The 21,644-nt window shown below is 47.3% G+C and overlaps 1 long non-coding RNA gene across 1 annotated transcript in view; it reads right to left on the bottom strand.

The window, feature by feature from the left end:
• The window catches only part of LOC309626078, a 37,501-nt gene extending 16,201 nt beyond the window's left edge, over positions 1–21,300 (bottom strand). Inside the window, exon 1 of the long non-coding RNA XR_014242950.1 lies at positions 20,439–21,300. This is a non-coding gene — a long non-coding RNA (uncharacterized lncRNA). The remainder of the gene's footprint in view (positions 1–20,438) is intronic.
• Positions 21,301–21,644: the final 344 nt, after the last annotated feature.

The raw sequence follows: 21,644 nt of genomic DNA on the forward strand, positions 1-21,644 counted from the left end.
AGAATACAAAGAGACATTTTACCGAAGAGTATATACAGATGGAAAATAAACACATGAAAAGACGTTCAACATCATTAGCCATCAGGGATTAACCATTCCGGTGGAATTAAAGGTGTTGCCTAATAATCCAGTGGTTCTCCATCATGGCAGCAACATTAGAATCCCCTGGGGTGGGGGCGGGCAGGGAACAGGTGAAAACCACTGACCCCAAGAGCTTTATTCCAGCTGGACACAGAGGATGCCCACGCTCATTCTCCTTGCAGCTTCAGCCTTCCCAGCTATGGTGTTTTTGTGTCTATTTCTGGAGTGGCCTCTGTTTCTGTGGGCTCCTTCCTTCCCAACCGCTCCTCCTTACATCCCTAGTCTGATCTGTCTTGACTTATCAGCCTGTACATCTTCCCTTTTTTCATGAATGCTCATCCCCCCTCCACTGGTCCTTACTTATCCCAGTTTTCTTCCTATCTCTACAGCTCCATAGAGCAGGGGAATCTCATATGTCCTTCAACCTTCTTATGTTATGTTTAAATTTTTCTGGGGAGAAATTTTGAACCTGAGTCAACAGGAAAGCATAATGTCTGAAATTGTGGTTGCCTCTCAAAATGTTGGTTGTATGGCCATTATGCCTTATAGAAAACATTTGGTACCCCTCTAGATCCCCTGGAATATTTTATACATATACCTATATCCACATCAATGTATCAATATATTTATATATATTACATATATTTAGATATATTATGGAGTAGAATCCTGAAAGTTTTTTGAAGATTAGAGAAATACAAGTTGAAAAATGTGCAGAAGTCTTCTAATTTATTCAAGATCTTTAGGAAATAATCAAAACCAAGTCAGAACCCCTAAAGGTAGATATTGAGTATTCCTAAAGACTAACAAGGTTGGTGAAACAAGGAAAGTTTCAAGCTGGTACCTTTTATTATAAGACAGCAAGTAAAGAAGTCTCTGAAAATTTTAGAAATTTTAGGCCTATCAAAATGTCTTCATACAGAAAAAATACCCAACCAAATAATCAAAATAAATTCTGGCAAATAAGGTTCTGGGTTCTAAAGGTGTTTTATTAAGTAAGATGGCTTATGATAATAGTTATTGTAATAATAAATTGTATCAGTCATAGTCAATATATTTCTATAAGGGTCAGTCTTGTAATGATGAATAAGTTCTGGTCTTGGTTCCATTGTGTATGACACATGAATAACAAGGTGGGAAATGATGCTCCCAGGGTATTATAGCAAGTATGCGCATGGGAGCAATTTCAGAGAGTGACCGTGGGAGCCAAGAGAACCCTCCCTCAAAGGGTGGTGGCCGTGTTGTGAGGAAGGGTCTCCAGTCTCTGACTTCCACTGACATGGTCTTCCCCAAGAGCTGGGAGTCAGGAAATGTGGCTTCAGGCACTGGCTATAAGGCTGAAGGGCTCGTCGTTCAACATCCATTGACCTCATTTTTTGAATTGACAATGATATTAGCATTACCTTTTCTAGGATATTCTATAGGACAGGGCATTAAAAACTGTCTTATTAGCTACCATGTCTAGGTCACGCCACTTTATCCAATGTCTAGTGGCTTCCTAGTAAAAGTATGTCCCACAAAGGACTCAATACTGTCATTCTTGGCCAGAAAACTCATCAATTTCTTGGCCCTGTGATTTCAGACATCCTCTGAAAGTTCTTCAAGTCCAATTCCTGACTCCTGGAAGGCTGTTGTGAGTTAAGAACAGGACAAATCTAAGCAAAAAGTCACACAACACTATCAAAGTGAAGTGCCTCATCTTGTACCACAAGTCCAGGTGGAAACTAAAAGTGACAAAGAGGTTTTCCAATGATGCCATCCCCCTACAAAAACCTCTGCATTATTTACCTCCAGGGATTCAGACAATTCACCACTTCTAGGAGTTTCTTGGGAAACACCACTCGTGTCCCTCTTCCAGGGTCCTCTGCAATGGGTCTCTGCTTTGGGAGAGTTGTTTTGCCTCTTTTCTACCAGATCTGGAACTTACGTCTCCAAAGTCTTAGCTGAGTTAAAATACTGACTCTTTGTTAAATACAAAAGTAATGTCTTCAGTTTCAAATCACTCCCCATAAAATACTTACTGATTACAAAGGGGAAAAAAGGGTCTGACAGACATCACCTCATCAAGGGATCAAAGTGAACACCCCCAGTAACAAGACAAACTGAAATCATGAACTGATAGGATGCAGTGAGAAAAACACAGCATCACTTCTGTGATACTCTTGCCAAATACAGAGAACCTGAATTTCATCATGAGAGAACATCAGGCAAATCCAGACTAAGAGCCATTCTATAAACGACCCGGACTGTCATCTTCAAACATGTCAAGTCATGAGAGTCAAGGAAAGCCTGAGGAGTGTTCCAGATGGAAGGAAACTAAAGAGACATGACAACAGAAAGCAATGTGTGATTCCAAACTGTCTCCTTTCACTACCAAGAAAACATTAGGATAAGTGGCGAAATTTTAATCGGGCTGAGGATTAGGTGGTAGTAATGCATCACTATTAATTTCCTGCTTTGCAAGGTTGTATAATGGTTACGGAGGAGAATGACCTTGCTTGTGTTCGGGGGGGAGAGGGCATCAGATTAGAAACTTACTCGCAAATAGTCCAAGGGGAAGAATTATTTGTACTGTACTTGTTACTTCCTTTAAGTTAGTGATTGTTTTGAAATCTAAAATACATACACATATGTGTTTTTAAAAGTATGCCTTACATATTAGAGAGCTAGAAAAGAGTTTTTTGTGTGTTTTTGTTTCTTCCGGGTCCAACTAGCCTGGAAAAAAGTCTTCTTTATTAATGTATCTTTCTCAGAGGTGGCCGGAAATGCTGCTCTAAGCTTGATCCACCATCTTCAAAGAATGAGTTCAGCTTTGAAATTGAACAGACAAATGTGAAAACATCCAGGACTGTTGGAATTATCAGCCTGGGCTGATAAAAACAAGCTTCATATAGATTGTATGAGTTATTTCAAACCAGGGCCTGGTTCCGGAACCACAAAATATGTGGTGTCCCTACTCTCACACTGAATTGTTAGAATCTACTCCCTAAAGAAAGTCCTTTTCACTCGTCACAGTTCTCCCAGGAGAGAGAGAGAGAGAGAGGGAGGGAGAGAAAGAGATGCCTTTGAAACTGCCCTTCACAACAAAGCAACACCTTTTCCTAATAAGGCCATCCACACTCTCAGACAGAATCAGCCACGCAATATAGTTCAAGTTCTCTGTGCGTGCAATGTCAGACAGCAAGCAAAACATCTATTTATATGTTTCGTGATAATGACGTATATCTATTGTTCAGTCATTTCTCCTCTACATCTTACAAAAAAAGCAGTGCTCTTGGGAACAGCCCTGGCTGCATCACTCCTGGCCAAACATGGGGGACTTGACCATCACCACAAAGCTGCCTCAAGTTACGGCTTGGATTCCAACTTTGCCTTTTTACCCTTTTTAAGCTGAATAGAACAACTAGTTAATGAGTGAGGCATAATCTGGAGGTGGAGGCAGCAAAGACGAAATTAATTTGGCCAGAGGTCTGCAACTCAGTCTCTTTCCTCCTGAGCGCGGCGTTCTGTTATGTTCACGGTACATTTCCTCTCTGGTTTGTCCCAAACTAAATGGAGAATGGAATGCGCCGCAGTTCAAACAGAACCCAGCTCGACAATAAAACCAGGGCCAGGCCTGCTGCTAACCTATGGGAGTGTTATTGTCAAAAGTCTTTCTGGAGGAGAAGGAAAAAGCCAGTGTCATCGTTGAGATGTGTGCAAACCAGGGGTTGTTCCGGGCCACAAATCACCCCTTCCCCTCCTGTTTCACACAGCTAACGTGAGTGGAGATGCCTGGGGCTGCATCTCCTGGTGGAAGGTGGGGCTTTTGTGATGGGGTTGGAGAAACTCTCCAGGGATAAACTGCTCCAGGAGCAATGGAGGTAAGAAGTGGTTGGGGACAAAAAAAAGGAGAGAAAAGTCACCGAGATCAATGTTGCAGGAAGCAGTAGGGAAAGTCTCCACGTGGGTTACTGGAGGGATTTTAGAGAGACTCTCTGGATCCAAAGTATCTGGGCGAACGTTGCTTGTTTTTCCTTTCTTTGAAAGAGACAGGTGTCTCAGGAGGGCTATGGCCTGGGAAAAAGAGGCTTTTTCTCATCCTGAGTCATATGAAGAGTATTCATCCTCTGGGCCAGGTGGGCAATCTCCCAGGAGACAATAAACCACTAACAAGGCTAGGACCTCTCTGTGATCCCACTGGCATGGAGTGACAGAGAAAGCTGACCTGGGCAGCAGGACCCCTGAGTTCCAGCTGCAGTTTTGAGATTAAGCGCTGGTGGGACCACAGAAGGAGCCTTTGAGGATGCGGTGACGCAGTTTCCCCACCTGTGTGATGAGTGAGTTGTGCAGGGTCCTTCCTGGTTCCACCCTTCGTGCCTCTGGTCTTGGGGAAGACCCAGCATGGCCAGCAGGAGGTGCTGTTCCTCCCGGAACCCTGCTTGAGAACCACATCTCCCCGCTGTACCGTGGAGACAGAGCGGACCCATGGAACCCAATCGATGCTGCAGGAGGGCAAGACTCAACCCTTGCCCTGGCTGTGACTGCTTCACCAAAAGCCCGGAGAGAAAAGATGGGCTCTCCTTCCCTGGTGGGAACTCTAGCTCAAATCTCACTTGCTTTGTGACAAAGGCTAGTGACATAACGACTAAAACCATGATGATAATCTTACTAATGATAGCAGGTGACACCTAATTTACACTCACTACGTGCCAGGCCCCTTCCCAAGCCCTTCCTGTCCTTACTCCTGTACCCTCTCTCTACCTTGTTTACAGATGGGGAAACCAAGGCACAAGAAGGCTGGGTCGCTTGAGTTAGGACACACAGCCAGTAGGCTGTGGGGCTGCGATTTGAACTCCGACAGGCAGTGGCCATTCATGCTGTCCACTTTGGGGCATCTCTTTTAATGATCTTATCATATAACACCTTTGCTTCAACTCGTCAGTGGCTCCAATCATCTAGACTATAAGCTAAAGTCAACCCCCTTGGCAAGGAGTGCCCAGCCCAGCGTGAGTGCCCTGGCCACCCTGCCCAGCCTCACCTTGCTGCCCTGTCCACCTGCATCCAAGGCTCCAGATGTGAGGGTCATCTGCCTTCTCCAAGTGGACCATGCTCCCTCCCTGCCCTACTTCTTTTGCCTGGTAACCAGCCCATCACCATGTCCATCTGGCAAATTCCTGGTCAGACATCACGTCATGAACAGGGTGGCCCCTTCTGAGGAGACTTTTCTGGCTCCTCCCGGCGGAATGAAGCACGTTTCCCCGTCTGTGTTTCTCCACATTGTGTCCACAGTGTGCACATCTCTGTGTTACAGACCTGAGCTCATCGGAGCAGAGCTGCCTGCTTGCCCTGGTCTGTTTCCCCACTGAACTGGGACTTCCACTGCATCTCATTTAGTTTTGTATTCCCAGTGTCTAGCACACAGCAGACTCGCAATAAATATTTGCGGGATTGAATTACATGACTTGGTGACTTTGGATTCATATGTCTTCCCCGGGGCAAAACTTAGATCGTAAATCCTTGGAAGGCAAGGACGGTTCCTTCCCCCCGCACACATTTCTCGGTGCTGGGGGCATTGTTGGTGCTAACCAAGTATTTGTTAGGTAAATGAATAAATGAACAACTACCTTGAGGAAAAGCTTTAACATGAAATGGGTAAAAGGAAGATCTAGATCCAGTTATCAGAAGAAACACCCAGTTTTCTGGATCTTATCCGCAGAAGTAACCAATGGGGCTAAAAATGGTGGACAGTGAGAGATAAAGAAATTATTTCAGGAACACAGAGCAAGTAAAAGGTCAAGCAGGGAACATAGCTTTTTAGATTAGGAAAAGAGCCTTGTTAATATAACAGTAATTGATATTTTGTTCCATGGGAAATCTGTCTCCAAATTTTATTTTCCTCTTGATGTTGTACTGTTTACATGAAACCAAAACTACTCTGATGTATTAGTGCCACTGACTATTCTTTCCACTAAATACCAAGAAAAAATTTACTTCCACCGGTCCATAAACACAAACTCATTTTCTTTATTATGTCTTTGTTTTCTCTTTGTCCAATTACTTGAAAATAAGCTTTATGCTTCTACAGGGTATGAGGTGATGAGATTTCTGACCATGAGAAAGGAGTTTTCACAATCTACAGATATAAATCTTGGAAACTTATGCTAAACCACAGAAGAAATATTTAAACAATGACAGATTCCTTTCTTCCTTTTTTTTTTAAGGATTTAAATTTCTTTCCAGTAATTCTAATTTCCCACTTCAGGTCATTTTAAAGGAGGCCCCAGAGTAAAATTTTATTGTAGACACCAACTTAATCTCATCACTCCCTGGAAACACTCCACCCTCAAAGGTGGCCTTATAATTTGGGTCAGAGTTTGTTATTGCTGTTGTTTTTAGGTAGAAACTACCTCTCTGGCCCTTTGATTTACGTCACATTTACTTCAAAAGATACAGTCTTTGAGGGGAATAAATGAGCAAATCTAATGTGTGTTTAAAATATTCTCTTAATTGTTTCTGTACGTATTTCTGGAAAGAAGGACATTTTTGGAGGAAGAATAGTCATGAACATTACTGGCAGATAGAGGCCATCTGGAAGAGTTTATAAAAATCACAGAGTTTTTGTTCTGGCTGGGGTTGATGGTCTGGCCCTACTTTTTCAGTTAGGGAAACTGAGGCTTCTTAAGGGCCTGGAGGAGATCTCAGATGCTGGCTGAGTGGGGCCCTCATTCCAGGCTTCCCGATGCCCAGTCCAAAAGAGCCAATCACAATCCCACTAACTGCAAAAAGTCCTCCTGGTGACCACGACTCTGAAGGAAATTGTTGGTTAGGAAAATTCCAACACTGGGGAGCATTCTCTGTTACAGAAGATGCCAGATAATGAACCTACTTTACAAGCGTGTGAGCTGTTCAGTAGGAGGAAACGAAGAATAAGGGGCATGGAAGTGAGGCCCGTAATGGGAGAGCACCTGACTTTCAAAAAAATGACTTTTATAGTTAGTTCGCAGCCCTGACTCTAACGATGTTCCTCCCTCCCCCGAAAGGACAAATGGCCCACCCATGAAAAAAGATGATGTACTCTCTGAGTTTTAGAAGTCATAGAAAACGGACTAAATAAATACATCATTAAGTCAGAAGGAAATGATGCAAAGGAGATAAGGGATTTTCATATTTGACCTGAATAGTGGAATTTTAAAGCTTACATTACCATGGAAGGGTTGAAAGGGTTAGAAACAGATAACGTACAAATGGGCAGAAAAAGTAAGATACCTGCTCCAGGTAACACCAGGCAGAGATGAGAAGCCCCGCCCACCAGATGTGGGAAGCATAGCGTCAGGAATCCTCTGGAGGGCACCAGCCCGTTGGGAGGGGAACAGCTTCCTGCACACAGAGAGTTTCCTGGTGTCACCTGGGGGGATTCATCTCAGCTGCCCTAGGGGTGACCGTGTGGAAACTGGACTACAGGACAATTCAGCCATACCTATCAAAGTGTAACCTGAATATAGCCTGGGTCCAGCAAGTCAACTGCAAGGGGTTTATTCTACAGATATACTCACAAATACACACCAAGTCACGTAAAAGGCTGTATTACAGTAGTATTTGTGACTACATAATAGGGGAATGACCTAAATGTCCATCAACAGGAACGGGTCACACAAGGAACATTTGTATGAAAGGAATGAGGTAGAGATACATACGAGCGTCTCTGCAGGAGAGTGTGATGGCATGTTACCTTTCATGTAAAAAGCAGGGGATGTACTTATGAATGCATAAACAATGTCCAGAAGGAGACATGAAAGTCTGTTATCTCTGGTTCCCTCAACGTCTAAGGAAATCTCCACAATGACAATAATAACATCATCTCTCTCTAGACAGAGCTTACATGTGTTGGCACCCATTTGTGAACTTTACATGAATTAACAAACTTAATCTCCATTTTACAGACAGGGAAACTGAAGATCAGGGAGTTTCCATAACTTGCCTAAAGCCACCCAGGCTGGCAGTGGAGGAGCTGGGTTTGAACCCCGGCAGTTTGCCTGAAATCTATGCTCTGAACCATTACACTGTGAAATTTACTTTTCATTGTATATCCTGTTTAACTATTTGAAATTTTTCCGTTACCGTATTTATTCGTATATGTTTTCAGTGAAAAAAAATGTAAAAAGAGACTGGTTGGGCCCTTCCCTTCTTCTCATTAGAGCCCCAGACAGGTCTTTGGGTGAAAGACCCATAAGAGGAAGGATACAGTGCTGGCAGTGGGTCCAGATGCAGGAGGAGTCCAGGGGACTGAGGTGTCTGCTGGGGGCGCGCTGGGGTGGCTTGGGGAACACGTACATGGGGGGTGAGGAGAAGCAGATCACTTCTCCATGGGCTGCACTTCCTTTCTTGGATCACAACTCTCTATCTCGATTAAAGATTTGCTGTTTTCATCCTGCTGCAGAACATGCAAAACTTTGCCTTACCAGCAACTGTCATTGACTTTTGACCATTCCTCATGTTTTTAAGAGTCATAAGCAATTTTTATTTTCCTGCAGAGCTGTGGGAGTATCTGACTTTCCCACGCCAAGCAGCGGTTCTGAGGGAGTTGACTCCCATAGTGATCTCTGTACACTTCAGGTGCAGGGAGAGTAGGAGCTTGATAAACCAGCCTGAGGCCAGAAGAAAAGCAGGAGAGGGGCCCCAGGTAATGTGTGATGTGACCTCACATGCTCGCAGGCTCCAGGTTCACCGAGCCAGGCAGGGAGCATGGCTTCTTCCTGGCCACCCGTTTTTCCCAATGGTTCAATGTATTATAGCGCTGGACGCAAAATCCTTTTGAAATTTTACAATAAAATACAAGAAACCTTACGTGTGTACTATGACTTCTGTATATGCCTCCCCCTTCCCCGAGCATTAGAGATGATAAATTCACTGACTTCCAGGTAGGGGTAGCCTGGGAAGATTACTGAGAAATGTTCCCAGCCTGCTAATTGGTGGGTTAAGGATGCTAGGGCGGGAAAGGCAGGGAGGTCAGAGTCTAGCTCAGGACGGGTGGGGTGGAAACCTTAGGATGCTTTTTAAACCATAGGGTGGGGACTTCCCTGGTGGCACAGTGATTCAGAATCCACCTGCCAGTGCAGAGGACACAGGTTCGAGCCCTGGTCTGGGAAGATCCCACATGCCACGGAGCAACTAAGCCCGTGGGCCACAACTACTGAGCCTGCGCTCTAGAGCCCGTGAGCCACAACTACTGAGTCCATGTGTCACAACTACTAAAGCCCGTGCGCCACAACTACTGAAGCCTGCACACCTAGAGCCCGTGCTCCGCAACAAGAGAAACCACCGCAGTGAGAAGCCCGCACACCGCAACGAAGAGTAGCCCCCGCTCGCCACAACTAGAGAAAGCACAGCAACGAAGACCCAACGCAGCCAAAAATAAATAAAATCAAAAAAATTTTAAAGTAAATAAATAAATAAACTATAGGATGAGAGACGTGATGTGGTGTATGTTTTTGGCTGCTGTGGAGGGAACACTATTGAAGGAAGAGTGGAATCAGAGCAGGGGAGGTGCTGTTGTGAGATTCCAGGTGAAAGATGATGGTGTCCACGATGGCGAGAACTGGGGAGGTGGTGAGGAGTGGCTGGGCCCGGGGTCTGCTTCGGAGGTAGAGCCGTAAAATTTGCTGACATGGGAGAGTGAAGCGTACTGGAATCCAGGATGACTCGGGAGGGAAGCGGGTGTGGGCTCTGAAGGGTGGCGTGCGGCCTCCTGCCTTATTCCAGGCGGCCTCTGGGGGGTGGGGGTGGTCCCTGGAAACAGGGGCCGGGGATGAGGCAGGTGCTGTTGTGATGAGGAGCCCTGGATCCAGGGCCAGGCCGCCTGGTCACCGCCTGGTCCTGCTGGGCACTAGCTGTGCGGGCTTGGAAAGGTACTTAACTGCTCTGTGCCTCAACCTCCCCATCTGGGAGGGAAGGAGGGTTCCAGTCAGGGTCAACACACGCGAATCACTTAGAAAAGTACCAAACACACAGTACGCTCAGGAGACGTAGCCCCAAGAAGATGGAAAGCAGGAGGGACCTTGCGGGTTTGGGGGTCAAGCCGAGGCTAGTTTCTCCCACGTGGGGCGGTCTTCACTGGGGTAGAGCTGCCCACGGAACTAGCCTCTAACAGAAACTTCTGGGAAACCTTCAGAGGCTTCAACGTGACTGTTTATCCAGCCAGAAGTGATCTGTGAGGCAAGTTGTTCTCTAATAAACACAGCAATTTGTGAGGAGTTTTTGGTTTTTGTTCTTGGAAAAGAGTATTGTTGTTATATAGGCTACAGTGAAGAGAACAAATTGTAAGCCTCAAAGCCTTGGCCTCAAAGTTATTGTTTTATTGAACTACTCTCTGAAATAGTTCTGTTTTGCCTTTTTTTTTTTTTAAAGCAGTATTTAATAAACCAATTTCAGCAGGAACAGAACCCCTGCAAACGTAAGAGATGGGATCCTCATACAGTAAAAAGATAGTGTTACAGTTAAGAGCTGTTCTCTAGAATTGAGCTGCCTGGGTTTGGTCCTGGCTCTGCCTTAGACCCACTGTGTGACCTTGAGCAAGCTACCTAACCTCTCTGAGCTTCTGCTTGTCTCAGATACGAAATGGAGATGATAATGAAAGCTTACACATAGCTTGTGGTGAGACTGGAATAGAGTAATGTGTACAAAGTAAAGCTCACCATAGTAAAACCTGCAGTAATTAGGAATATTATAGTAGTAGCACATGACATACAAAGTAAACAAACGTAAGACATTTAAAAAAACCACACAATGCCCACCCCGTTTTCTCACTCCCTATTAGAAAGTATCAGACAGTTCACGCTGCAGTAACGAAACCCTCCGAACCTCAGTGGCTTGGGAGAGAGACAGAGATGGGGGTGGGGCAGGGTTTCTGCCTGGTCTGTGATGTCATTGGGTGGGTGGCGTCACCTCTGGTGGCTACGTCTGCACCAGAGGGAAGGGGAGCTGGAGAGCCAGGCACCGCCTCTTAAATGCTTCCTCCTGGAAGTAACACGTGCCATCTCTGCTTGCGTTCACCAGCCAGAACAAGTCCTGGCCTCGGGGAGCTCCAGGGAAGTAGGGAAGTGAAGTCCCCCCGTGGCCGGAAGTAGAGGCTGGACAGTAAGCGGGTCTCACCCAGCCCCCCGGGGCCCCGCCAGGCAATGTCCCAGCTCAGCAGGAGAATGAGGCGTGCGTGTACCCCTGAGACAGGGGACTCCATCCCTACAAGGCATCCTCTCAGACCCCCCCAGTCTCCTGTCCTCCCAGCATCAGGGTGGCCCCCTAAGAATATTTTTAACAGTACTGAGTCCTGCAAAGTCATAAAAATGGCTCTAGAAGCCTGTCCAATAAGCACTATGTGTAGTGATATTCTAGAATTCCGGGTTTTCACTGTAATTTTGATGACTAGGTGGTCGTCACCATGAGAATTCATAGAAGAAAGGCTGAGAACTAGACCCCAACCAGCTCTCATTTAATACTGAAAGCAGAATGTAAAGCGAGGTGCTCTAATCATAGGCTCTCACGATAAGGTTTAGATTCACCTGAAACCCTCTCAACGTTTAAAGTTTTTACATTACGAAAATGTCAAACACTCTCAAAAGCAGAGATGATTGTGGAATGAAATACTTATACGAAGGCTTGGTATCATTTCCCCACTGCTGCTTCTGGATGTATCTCTAAAATATACAGACTTTTTTTTTTTTACATGACCACAGCCCATTATTACACCGAGTAGTTCCTGGGGCCCTCTTATTCCCAGCCTGTGATTAAATTCGCTCAACTGTCTAAAATTTTTATTTGAAGTTGATTTGTTCTAAGTGGGATCCAAATTAGGTCTACAAATAGCTGTTGGTTGTTATGTCTCTCTTTTTTTTTTTTAAAAAGGCTTTTGTTGATTTATTTGCATTTCTTGGATTACTGATGATACCGTAACACATTGTCTACCACCTGAAGTTACTTCTCTGTAAATTGCCTGGTCAGCTGCAATTCTATTATTTGTGGGTTATTTTCATTTTGTTTGTGGAACGGTATTATATGTTTTTTTAATTGAAGTATAGTTGATTTACAATGTTATATTAGCTTCAGATGTACAGCATGGTGATTCCATGTTTTTACAGGTTGTACTCCATTAAAAGTTATTACAAAATAGGTTGTTGTGTCTTCTAAACTAGAGAAGCCCCTATGTCTGCCCCCGCCCCCCTGTGTGCCATGGGCTGATGGCAGATACAGCGTCAATGTCCTGTGGAATGCCCCGCTTTCTGGATTTGTCTGCTTCCTTCCTTGGGGTTCATTCACTTTCTTCTTTTGGGTCCTGTCTCCAGAAGTTAGCTCTGGAGGCCTGATTTGGTTTCGACTCAGCTGTTCCGGTAAGGAGCTTTCACAGGAGGTGCCAGGCGGCCCACAGCGCACCCCATCTGCAGGTGCGCGGGGTCCCGTTACCCACCTAGCGGGATGCTTAGCGAGTCGCCCGTTGTCAAACGGACGTGCAGTCGTCCCTTCACGTGCAGATCATTCCCTGGCGAGTGTGGCTTGATCAATCATTTCAGTAGAGGTTGCAAAAGGCTGTTTTTACAAATTCATTACCTTTTCCCATTCCTTAGTGAGATTCCTTCAATAAAGTGGTTTTCCCTCATCCACTTAGAAACGGGGTCTATTTCATTACCCTTGAATACAGTTCATAAGGAAGGGCTGGATAGGAGCTTAATTCTTTCCTTTTAAGGCTCATTTTCAGAGTAAGGATTTGGTGCCCTAGTTAATTCCTGCGGTGTCCAAAGGCTGTGTTTCTTGGTTGGTTGGTTTGGTTGGTTGGGTTTTTTTTTTCTTTTTTTTTTGGTGGGGAATGAGAGTCTCTCTCTCAAATGGTGAGGATGATGATGATGATGATGGACTCATGGGGTTTTACCTATTTAGTGTATTTCAATCAATTGCATTTACCAATCCTTTTTGTTCTTCTATTTCTCCTTCTTTAGCCACTGGGAGGCCTTCCACTTTGGCTCCTACGTCCTTTTCACGTGACCCATCAGTCTCTGCTTTCTTTCATCACAACATATCTCAGCTCCTCTTGCCTGTTTCCTGCCTAGACTTGGCAGTAGCTGTACCTCCAAAGAGCCCTGCTTCCTCCTAGCGGGCCTACTGATTACATTCTAGAACACAAAATACATGTCTCCCTACGCTAATCAGCCTGGGCACGAGAGCTAACATCTCTTCCTACCCCACCTCCCCCAGAGCCGCCCACTCAGCAGCTCGGCTTTCTCCCAAAGGTCTGGAATAGATGACATTCTGCGGTCCCCTCATAAAGCTTCATTGCATTCCAAATGGGTAAATAATTGCATTCTTAGTATTTTCCTGATGCAGCTGTGAGTCTGAGAAGTGACAGACGCAGTGAGATGTAAACCAAGGCACAAGCTAGTCAGAGAGCAATGTGGAGTTACAAGCAAAGGGGACCCTGAGGTCAAGGGAGCAGTGAGATGAGGGCGAGGGGACCAAGACATGAGGTGGCACCGGGTCTTGCCCTGAACACATGTGCCAGCCCTGAGGGACTGGCCCCCTTTCCCTGGGAGCATATCACCGTCTTGGAAAGAGGGAACGCAGCTTCCAGAAGGATTCCCAGGCAGCAGAGGAAGAGGAAGGGGACCTGACTGAGATCAGCTGAATACGCCAAACCATCAGCGGTGGGCAGGGGGAAGAGGCGCCAGAGACAGCTCCTGTCCCGTCCACATCCACCAGGAACCAGTGACACAGGAGGGGGCGGGCGCTGCCCCTTGCAAAGACAAATGAGCAGATCCGATGAATGAACAAGGGAATGTCCATGCCAAGTTCCCTTGAACTTGAGCAAGGAAACTTGGTACAAATTATAAACATCAGTAAACGAACTACCAATTGGGTTCCTGAATCACTGGCAACTTGGAATCCAGAGGAGAGCCCTTCAGAGATGTGACATGGACTCTCTAGGTGCGAGGTGAGACAAAGATCTGATTTAACCACCGGCCCCCCCCCCTTGGAATAGCGGGTTATCTTTCAGAGAAATGCAATGTTGATCTCTTCTCCTCGACTTTGGCTCGGGACGGAAAGAATCTTCCACTGTGTGTCTGGAACTTGTGGAGACCGGGCACGCGGAATCTAGCTAAATTTACGCTCCGGGCCGCATGCCATCTGTTAAGCCCTGTTGTGCAATTAGCAGAGCTCTCCTTTGTAAACCGTGCGGCCTCCTGCACAGCTCGCTGAGTCCCTGCCATCAGAATACGTTTTACGTGGGCCGTCACTGCTCAGGGCCTTGCAAGTCATTTCCCTCGCCTGAGACCATACAAGGTCAGGGCTTCTGTCCACTTCGTTTCAAGGGTCACCTAACCAGGTACTGCAGGATTTCACATCTGATTCAAAGGCGCCCGGCGTCCTGGTGTTCCCAGGAGAAATGTGGGGAAATGAAACCCATGGCTGACACCTGGAAGAGGCTGCTGGGGGGCTCCAGGTGGGCTTTGCAAAACCCCGTGTTCAGGCAAAGCCCCGGTATTTTAAACAGACAGGAAGCTGGCAGAGAGAGCCTCCCCGAATGACCAGCCTGTCGATGTCATTTTCTGCCTGCCGTGCCAGTCTGTCTCCTGAGGGTACAAGTCTGAGGTGGCTCTGAGATAAGCACATTCGGGGTGTGCTGACTCGTGATCTCAGTGCCGCTGGGGTCCCCAAATCCAAGGAGAAGCCGCACCCAGAAAGCTCTCGGCGGGCGCGGGGGTGGATTTGGAGCACCCGGTCCAGCATCTGTTCCTGCTACTTGTACTGTCACCCTCTGAATCCATCACCCTCTCTTTCCGTCCCCCCTCCCCACCCAAACGGCCCCCGCCCTGACAGTGGCCGCGCTGAGTAGGTTAATGGTGAATTACGAATGCCAGCAATGACCGATACTGATATTACTGAATGTAATACTGAGCGTTGGAGCTGAAGCGAGACAGCAGGGGTGGCGAGATCTCACCTGGGGTCTCTCTGGGGAGGGGGTCCCAGCCCCTTCTTTGTCCTTTCAGGGATATAACATTTTCGAAGACTACCGGGAAAAGGTTTCAATTTGAAAAGCGTTGAGATGCACGTTCAGCTGGTAGAAGCCGCCGCTCCTCAACTGATGAGAAGACACTGAAGACGTTGGGAAGGGACTTCCCAGGTGGTCCAGTATCCACCTTGCAATGCAGGAGACACAAGTTCGATTCCAGGCGGGGGGACTAAGACCCCACATGCTGCGGGGCGCCTAAACCCGCGACGCACCTGCTGAGTCCGCGTGCTCCGGAGCCCACGAGCTGCAGCTACGACGCAATGCAGCCACGTAAATCAATCAGTAAATATCTTTTTTTTTTTAACGTTGAGAAAACTGCTGGGAAGCTGATTTCAGGGCTGGACTTCTGGACCTTTCTCTGTCTTCAAGCAGGCCTGCCAGGGTTAGGGTTAGCCTATTCTCAGAGCTTCTACACAATTCGGGGTGGAGGGCCGGAGGGGAACATGGGAGGAAGCAGAGACAGGCTTGCTAAAGACTCCCCCGGACGGTCAGCGGGGTAAGCATGTGAGGCTCAACGTCAAGTCAGTGCTTAGCGGCCTTGCTCTTCGATCCCCCCACTGAGCTCATCTGGGGGCCTCCCCTGGGCTGGGGGCAGAGCTAAGGGCCTGGGGCCCCAGATCCGAGCAAACCGCCGGCTTCCTGGGTGTCGTGTGGGACCGCCTCCTGCAGGGGGCGCTCGGGAGCCCCTCGCCCTGTACACGGGGGTGGCGTGGCCTCGCAGAGGGGCCGGTGCCAGAGAACAACCCCGTTTTCTCTGCCCATCTTTTCTCTCTCCTGGTCCTGCTACATAGGGGCGGTTCCTCCTCCCAGTCTGTGCCCCATCTTCCATTTTCCTGCCCCCTTCTCCCCCCTCTCTTGGTTCTCCTCTTTTCTCCTTTCCTCTGTCTACTTGTGGTCTTTTCGGCTTGCATCACCACCGCCCCCCCCACCATCAGTCCACCTAATCAGTCAAGTTACCAAGAGCCTGCTGCGTGCCAGGCGGTTCTCCGCACCGGAGATGGGGCAGGTACAAGGCAGAGAGATCCTGGACCTCTAAAATGGACCTGCTGGGCGATGGTGGGACAGACTGATGACACGGAAGCCAAGGGGTGGATATGGTAATCTCAAGAGGTGAGAGATGCAATAAAGATAAATTAGAGAAATGAGACAGAAGGTGATGGTGGGGAAGGGAGCATTGTTGTAGCCAATTTGGTTGAGGAAGGATTTTTTTGAGAAGGTAACATATACTTTGGACTTGAATACTGAAAAGGAGGTGGCTGTGTGAAGAGTTGAGAGAAGGTCTGGCAAGTGCAAAGGTCCTGAGGCAGATAGGAGCTGGTGTTTCTGAGCTGGGAAGGAGTCCAGTGTGGCCGCAGCTTAGCGAGCCCCAGGTACCGAGGTGGATGAGTAAGTGGGAAAGTTGTAATCTGCAGGAAAGGGTTTGGGTTTGATTCTGGTTGAGTCAGGATGACGCTGGCAGTATTTAAGCAGGTGAGTGGTAAGAGAATATTTCTGTCTTAGGAAGCTTCTGTCTGTGCAGCGGGGCAGGGGTGGTGGCCAGGAGGGCAGCTGGGAGGCTTTGCAGTAGCCCAGAGATAATAGGGGCTTAGACCCTCAGCGGAGCAGAAGAGGGGGGGACAAGAGGTCAGATTCATGGTACCTTTGGGAATCCGACTGGCTAAGGCAAAGAGATAAAGAGGCTAAATTTCCTTCCCTTCCCTTTTCTCCCCTTTCCTCTTCGGCCTCCTTCTCCTCCTCCTTTTTCTCAATTGAATGGTGCCATATATTGAGAGTAGCAGGTTAGAGGTGGGGAGAAATCAAAAGATATACTTTGGCCATGGCCTCAGCTAACCTCTAAGGCAACTTGGAGAGAATCAGAAAGGCACCCCCATGGAAGGTACCTCCTCTGCTGTGCGGTTGGAGCCCACACCTGAGCTCAGGGCTTAGGAAACTGGACATGGGCTGCACGGCCATCTGGCTCCCTTGGCTTGGCTGCCTTAGGCAGTACACAAGCTGGACAACGGTCCATGGCGACCCTGGTCTGGCCCGTATCACATCTGAGATACCTGTTAGGCATCCAAATAGAGATGATAGGTAGACGGCTGAATATGTGGGTCTGAATTTCAGGGAGAAATCAGGGCTAGAGATGTGAACTTAGGAGGCATAAGAAAAGACAGAATTTAAATTCAGGGGGTTGTTTGAGATGCCCTAGGCTGTGAGGGTGAAGGAGGAAGAGAAGCAGGCTAGGAAGTAAGCCGGGGACACTCCATGACGCAGCAGTCAGGAAAGAGGAGGGGGACGCAGCGGAATGACCCAGAAAGAGCTGCTGGTGACACGGGGGCAACCTGGGAAGCGACGACCCAGACAGCAGATGAAGAGAGGATTTGAAGAGGCAGAGATGGGCTCTGTCAGGTGACGCTGAGGCTTAAGTAAGAGGAGTGGTGAGCGGAGCACCTGGTCAGATGGAGACTCGTGGTGCGGAGTGCGGGAAACGGGGCAAAGCTTGATTGGAATGGGCTGGGCACAGAGAAGGAGACGGAGGCGACCCTGTGGAGGCGTTCTGATAAAAGGGGGAGAGAGAACAGCAGGAGGTGAGTGCGAGCACAGGGCAGGCAGCGAGGTTCAACCAGAGAAGACCCGGAGGGCGAAGAAAGAGTAAGGGAAGCAAGGGACCAGAGGGTGTCTGCAGAGTCATCATTAGCGCATAGGACACAGACTCTTATTAAAAAAAAAAAAAAAAAGGGCCTGAAATACACATAAGAGAATATATATAGCCAAGACCTTTCCTAGCTCAATCGCAAGGGCAGAAAGTATTAATAAGAGGACTATTTGATGAAATGATACATGTATCAAAGTTACTGTAATGGAATCTGCAAGCAACACTTATAAACTGACTTTGAAGCACTTGCTAAGTCCAAGCTCTGTAGTGAGAATTTTATATGCATTATTATTTAATTAATTAATTAATTTATTTTTGGCTGCGTTGGGTCCTCATTGCTGTGCGCGGGCTTTCTCTAGCTGCGGTGAGCAGGGGCTACTCTTCATTGCGGTGCGTGGGCTTCTCATTGCGGTGGCTTCTCTTGTTGTGGAGCACGGGCTCTAGGTGCGTGGGCTTCAGTAGTTGTGGCACGTGGGCTCAGTAGTTGTGGTGCACAGGCTTAGTTGCTCCTCGGTATGTGGGATCTTCCCAGACCAGGGCTTGAACCCGTGTCCCCTGTACTGGCAGGCGGATTCTTAACCACTGTGCCACCAGGGAAGTCCCTATATGCATTATTTTTATTTAATCTCGGTACAATACTTTCTTATAGGCACAGAATCTGAACTTTCAAGGCTGTGCAGTTAACTAAGTTATAATGCTTCTTCAAACTTGGAAAGGATATTTACAACATATATGACAATTTTAAAAGATTGAATATTCATTAAGTATTAAAAGCTCTTATACATCAATAAGAAAAAGAACCACTTAATAGAAAGATAAAGCAAGGAGCTACAAACAGGCAATTCAGCAAAAGAAGGAGATACAAAAGGCTAATAATATGCTCCTCAGCACCCCTAAGATACAGGAAATTCAACAATAATAAAAGCCTATTAGTTTAGCAGAGATTAAAAACATACCGAAAGTTGGTACTGTCATTCATTTTGCCAGAGCTTAAATTGGTACAACCTTTGTAATGGCCAATTTGGCAATATTTGAGGTCATCTCCTTTTACCCAGTGGTTCCTATTTAGAATTTATTTTATAGAAATCAAGCATGTAAAGATATATGTTCAAATATTTGTTTTAGATTATTTATTATAGAAAAAAGTCCAAATGGCCACCAATCAGGAACTGGTGACATAAATTATGGTAAACCATAGAATGAAATATAATGAAAAACTTTCAAATATTGAGGTAGAAGCCAAAGAACTGACCTGTGAAAAGTCTACAGCATATTGTTTAGTGAATAAAAGAAATGTATTCAGGGCTTCCCTGGTGGCACAGTGGTTGAGAATCTGCCTGCCAATGCAGGGGACACGGGTTCGAGCCCTGGTCTGGGAAGATCCCACATGCCGCGGAGCAACTAGACCCGTGAGCCACAACTACTGAGCCTGCGCGTCTGGAGCCTGTGCTCCGCAACAAGAGAGGCCGCGATAGTGAGAGGCCCGCGCACCGCGATGAAGAGTGGCCCCCGCTTGCCACAACTAGAGAAAGCCCTCGCACAGAAACGAAGACCCAACACAGCCATAAATAAATAAAATAAATTAAAAAAAAAAAGCCTGCCTGATTTTCAGGAATATTTAAAAAAAAAAAAAAGAAATGTATTCAGTGTGTAAACGATGATTCTGTTTAGCCTCATGTCTACTTGTTTGTGTAGAGACAAGGTATAGAATAGCATACACGGAACTGTTCTTCTTTGGGGCGTGCTTTTGGGGAGGCTTTCACTTTTATTTTCTATGTTTCATTGTTTCAGTTATCTTCCACTGAATATATATTATTTTTATAGTCATAAAAAAGGAAATAAAATGTCATATAATTAAGACGCCTCATCAGGATGGGAGTTCGTTTTTTTTTTGGCTCTGTCAATCGTTACCATTTTCCCTCTCCCCCTCCCCCTGCCCCCCTTTCCTCCCTCCTCTTTCTTCTCTCTCCTTCTACCGATTCCAGTTGAGTAGCTGTGTGCCACCCTGCCCAGATTACAGCTGCATCGCCTGTGGAGGGCGGAACTCTATCCATCAGGTATTCTGTACCTGGCACGGTGACCAGCACCCTTCCAAGTGCAGGCCGCCTCAGTTAGCACTTGCTGTTGAGCAGTGGATTCAAGGATGGTAACACATCTGCCTTCCACTGTTCCACTGGAGCAGCGAGGCTGTTACACTTGCTGGACCCACTGTGAGCGGAGAGCTCACTACACCGAACGCTCAAGGTCAACTTGTTGAAGGGCTCACAGAGAACTCGGGCTGTCCTGAGGTCTACGTTCGGGTCAGCTATTTGCCCTGTGCTTGGCACAGAAGCCACATTGCACGTACTGCATAAACGCTGGATGCGGTGATTATAGTTAACGCTGCCGTACGGTTACTCACAAGTTATTCAGAGGGTAGATCCCAAGAGTTCGCATTACAGGGAAAAAGAACATTTTTTTTTCTTTTTTTGTGTATCTATACGAGATGATGGATGTTCGCTAAACTTACTGTGATGATCATTTCATAATATATGGACGTCAAATCATTACGCATCCACCGGAAACATATACAGTGCTGTACATCAATTATATCTCAGTAAGACTGGGGAAAACATGACTAAGATAAAAAATAAACGTGGAATGAATGAATGGGTGGACAAAAGAATAAATATCAATGTATCTTACCATTGGTGGTTCCTGAAATATTCTGCGTTCAAAACCGTCATACCTGAGACCCTTGCTCCTCGAGCTGTGACCCGACGACCAGCAGCAGCGTTTCACCTGGGGGCTCGTTAGAAATGCAGCATCTTGCGTGCCCCCCGGACCTGCTGAAACAGATGTGCATTTGGACACGATCCCCAGCAATTCGCATACGTGTGTGTGAGGCCTGCTTTAGAGGGAAAGCAGTTGGCAGCTGTTTTTTAAATTTCTGGGTTTAATGTTCTCTAGCTCTTCGGTACTTAATTATGAGACTTTATAGAGGTTTCACTGGAGAATTGGCTAAGAGGAGGCGGCCCTGCATAACGGCAGACTTTCGCCGGCTAGGAGAGAGTTTACGGAGCAACGTTTAAATCAAGGATAAAATGTCTGTGTTCCCACGATGCGGCTAGTCCTCTATTTCCGCTTTAGCTGTGCCGGGTTCCAGCCTCCCCTGGGATGGTCAGGATTGAGGCAAGAAGGCCTCCTTTCTGGGTGAGTGAAGCAAGCTGGCTATTTACCCTCCACAGCCTGCACCTGAAGCCAGGTCAGTGGTCCTATGAAGCTCCCCGGCGGTGGAGTATTTTCCATCTGGGAAGTAGCTCAGAGCCCAGCTCAGCTGCCAGGGACAAAGAAGGCTGTGCCTCTCGCCCTGCTTTCTGCTGGCCCACACTCTCAAAGCCCCATGAAATCAGCCTCCTCCATCCAGCTCTTTACAGACAGGCGGGGTGGACTCTGCAGGGGTGTCCAGGATTATGATGGAGGGGCCCTGGCAGGGAGGAGTGGAAAACAAGTCCTGATTCCAAGCCCAAGTCCTGGTTATGAGCCCCTTGCTGCTTTCCAGAAGACTGCTGATGCAGGCTGCCCTCGGCCAGGGCTGGTCCAGCCTCCAGAGCAAGGCCCAGGCTGATGTCCACTGGGGGGGTGGGGATGGGGGGCACACCCACTCCCCATGGGGAGGAAGGTGGCTTCACCTGGTCCATCAGCTGAAGAGCTAGGAAGTAGCTGGGCTCTCCCTCCTCCGCCCTCCCCTCCCTCCCCTCCCCCTCCTCTCTCCCCTCCCTCCCCTCCCCCTCCTCTCTCCCCTCCCCTCCCTCCCTCTTCTCGCTCCCCTCTCCCTTCTCGCTCCCCTCCCCCTTCTCACTCCCCCTCCCCCTCCTCCCTCCCTCCCCTCCTTCCCCTCCCCTCCTTCCC

The sequence above is a fragment of the Balaenoptera borealis genome (genome assembly GCF_965194805.1).
Source record: "Balaenoptera borealis genome assembly, chromosome: 3".
Lineage (NCBI taxonomy): Eukaryota > Metazoa > Chordata > Mammalia > Artiodactyla > Balaenopteridae > Balaenoptera > Balaenoptera borealis.